General features: G+C 36.0%; 1 non-coding gene across 1 annotated transcript; it reads right to left on the bottom strand.

The window, feature by feature from the left end:
- Positions 1-885: 885 nt before the first annotated feature.
- LOC122099894 lies at positions 886-988 on the bottom strand. Its single transcript, XR_006146022.1, has one exon. It is a non-coding gene; the product is annotated as a U6 spliceosomal RNA (small nuclear RNA).
- Positions 989-3,990: the final 3,002 nt, after the last annotated feature.

The raw sequence follows: 3,990 nt of genomic DNA, 5'->3' as shown, positions 1-3,990 counted from the left end.
ACCTCCTCCTTTATATTTCCCCTACCATCCCTTCCCTTCCACCTCCACAAGTACACTCCCCTCCCCCTTCCTTCCTCCACCTAAATTGTAAAGTTCATTTTTCAACATAGTGTCTTGTGCATCTCATTGTTACAATGGGTCAACCTGTATCCTTATTTGAGCAATTTTTCCCTTCCCCTCCCCAAATTAGAGAAGCATACATTCAAGATGTATGTGCACCAACTTCAAATACAGAGAAAACAGGGGTTATAGCGTGGGGAGAAACATACAAAGAAACAAAAAAAATGCCATCGCTCATTATAAGTACGTTAGAAACAATAGCAAGAAAGAAAAAACCACTTGTGTCACTATCTTGGGGTTCAATTTCTTTAACATCATCTTATCTGGTTCTATGTACATAGCTTTTCAACTTTTCTGCTTATCCCAGACATACATTTGTTATTGAAAATAAGGGAAATCATGGGAACTATGATTCTTTGGACTTGGGTTACTTCACTCAATAAAATTTTTTCCAAGACTTTCCATTTCCTAACAAATTGGGCGATGTCATTCTTTCTGATGGAGGCATAGAATTCCATTGTGTATATATACCACATTTTCTTGATCCATTCATCTTGTGAGGGCATCTGGGTTGGTTCCATATACTAGCTATCGTAAATAATGTTGCAATAACCATAGTTGTGCTGGTAGTTTTAGTATGGTCTTGTTTATGATCATTTGGGTAGATCCCCAAAAGTGGGATTAATGTGTCATAGAGGAGTTTTATGTGGAGTCTTTTGAGGAACCTACATACTGCTTTCCAAAGTAGTTGAACAAGTTTACACTCCCACCAAGAATGCAGTACGGCTCCCTTGTGGCCACATACCTTTCAGCATCTGTTGTTGTAAAAATATGGAATGCTCCACGAATTTTCATGTCATCCTTGCGCAGGGGGCATGCTAATCTTTTCTGTATCGTTCCAATGTTAGTGCATGTGATGCTAAATTAAGCAAAGAACATTTTTTATATATAAAGTATAATTTGTATTGATTTTATGAAACTAGACAATTCAACAAAAATAAGTTCAAAAGAATTGTTGTGAAATTTTAGAATCATGTACTTCTTACATAAGCACACATTTAAGAATAAAATCAAGATAGACATGCCAAAAACAAAATAATTCCAGATATTTGTAGTTCAAGAGATGTGTAGGAGGAGGGATTCAATTATTCTATACAAGGCACCTGTCAAAATGAACATTGCAGCAAGTGTTTAGGTTTGTTAAAGTTTTAATGTTTTAGGGCTGGGAAGGTGGCTCAGTGGTAGAGTGCTTGCCTTGCATGCATGAGGCCCTGGGATCTATTCCTCAGCACCACATAAGCAAAATAAAAAAGCGGTAAGTGACGCTGTGGCTCAAGTGGTAGAGTGCTAGCCTTGAGCTGAAGAGCTGAGGGACAGTGCCCAGGCCCAGAGTTCATGCCCCACAACCGGACCCTCCCCCCCAAAAAACAGTTTTAATGTTTTAAATATGCTTAATTTTGGGATTTTGCTTATATATGCCAAAAATAGGACTGTTTGGCAGGTATAAAACTTTTTGATAAAGTATTTAAGATTTATGGTAGTAGACATTAAGTACTAAGTATGTACATTTTAGAGTATATGGAAACTTTATTAATGAGAAGTTGCAAAGTCTTTGTGTAAAGAAGCAGAGTGAAGAGTTAAGACTTTAACTATACAGTTTTTGTTAAAAATTTAGATTCCTTACTTTATTTGATGATATAAGCCATAATGTACACATGTATGTTACTAGTCACACACATACATATACACATGTATACATGCGCACATGGAGAAAGACACATAATTACAGCCAACACAATTTCCACCAGTTGTTGAATATGCCTTAAACGGAATACTTGGAACAATATATGTTGAAGATGTATTTGTCTCTAATAGTTCATTTACCAATCCTCTTATCTCTTAAAAACTGGTAGTTTTAGAGAGATTTGATTTACAAAATGCAGTACAAGTGATAGCAAGTCACTTGGAAACCTCAGTAAGTATAAGTGATATGGTGTCTCCCTGCTCCTCACGGAATGCTTACTCTTGTAGACACTCTCAACCACCGAAGTAGCAGGAAAATACCCTGGTAAAGAGTAAAGTTATAAGGCTTTAAATGGCATCCTTACTTGAGCTCTTTCCCCAACAACCAGCATGAATTCCTAGGCAGATGTGTGAGTCCTCCGAAAACTGGACTCTACATATACATTTTACTAACCCATGTGAAAATTCCTATATGAGAAATGCTGACTGAGTTCTTGCTGATTTCCTGGCCAAGAAAATAAGAAAAAAAAGAAAGTATTTTTAATGTTTTAAAGTTTGAGAATAATTTTTAACCTGTCAATAAATGTGTAGAACACAATTATACCAACTGATAAAAAAAAGATGGCATTTCATTTATGTGCTCTTGGACTTGGCCAGTGATTTTTAGATGTGTCTACAAAAGTAGATTCAGCATAAATCAAGCCAGCATTTCTTCATTTAAGATATAAGGAAAGGATACTGGTTGACCCATTGTAACAATGAAATATACAAGACACTCTACCAGAGGATGGGTGAAGGGGGGAGGTGGGCTGGTGTGAAGGGAAGGGATGGTAGGGTTAAAAACAAAGGAGGAGGTAACAATGCTCAATAAGAAATGTACTCATTACCTTACTTATGTAACTGTAACCCCTCTGTACAGTATTTATAATAAAAATATATATTAAAAACATACAAGGAAAATTTATCCCCCATTGTATATACACTTAATCCAGAAATTCGTTACTGAATTCAAAACCTCTTAGAATTAAATTCCTAAATAGCAGTACTACATCTATATACCAGTATAAAATTTAAGCATTTTTATTTTTTAATTTTTCACGTCTCCTTTCTATCCCTCCCTTTCTCTTATCCTATTCCCGTACTTCTCTGAATATTATGTTTTTAATTTGCATAATTTTAAGTGTTTCACTTTTAAGTTTTTAATTTTTGTTTTACTATTTTTCCTTGTCTTTTTTTTCTCTTTCTTTTTTCCCCGGGCTCTACTATCATTCTATCCAACCTATTCCCTGCTTTTAGATTAGGACTAAGTTAGCTCTCCCTCTACCTTTCCACATCCCTCTATTCCTATTTATACCCACATCTCTCGCTAAAACTAATAACTTCTGGTTTGCCAAATTCTTCTTTGCTGTTCATAGCCTATTAATGCATAGTTGTTTGATGTTGAAAAATATATCTGTTGAACTAGATTATATCTGCATGCTTTTGACTGTGCAACTACAGACTTGGCTGATGCTTGCCTTAAGATAGTTTTCTAGCACAAACTGCTGTTACTCTCATCCCAAATGGGCAAAATAACCCAGAAAAACACAAGAAAAATGTCACGTCCGGGTATCTCAACTCCCACTCATGATAATCAGTGGACAGAACAGATAATGAATAATCCAGAGGAGAACTCCCAAAAAGCTCTACAAACAATAATGTTAAACATGATAAATAAAAAGATTGAAAACCTGCAAAGGACTCTGTTTGAGCATGATAGGGAGAGAGAGGAAGCAAACCCAAGATCAAAACAGGAAGCTCATGGGTGTGAGGAAGCTACTCAAAGATAGATAAAGGAATTGCATGAGCAGCTTGAGAACACTCAAAGAGAAATAAAAGAATTGTGTGAGCAGGCTGAGATCAGTCAAAGAGAACTAGAGTAATTGCATGAACGTGAGGAAGCTAATCAAAGAGTAATACAGGAATTGCAAGAGAAGGATGAGCATAGACAAAGATCAATAGAGGCATTCATGGAATCCATAAACAGAGAGCTGAAAGAAGTCAGGGAGTCCACAAAGGGAATGCTGAATGGATCCCAACAGAAGGAATGGAATTCCAAGGAAATCATAACAATCAACTAAGTGAATTGAGAATAAACATTGAACACCAAATTAAGGAAGTAAAGAATTTCATACAAGATCTAAAACA

The sequence above is a fragment of the Dipodomys spectabilis genome, unplaced genomic scaffold, assembly GCF_019054845.1.
Source record: "Dipodomys spectabilis isolate Male_0828 unplaced genomic scaffold, ASM1905484v1 ptg000545l, whole genome shotgun sequence".
Lineage (NCBI taxonomy): Eukaryota > Metazoa > Chordata > Mammalia > Rodentia > Heteromyidae > Dipodomys > Dipodomys spectabilis.
This window is presented reverse-complemented; position numbering and strand designations above follow the sequence as displayed.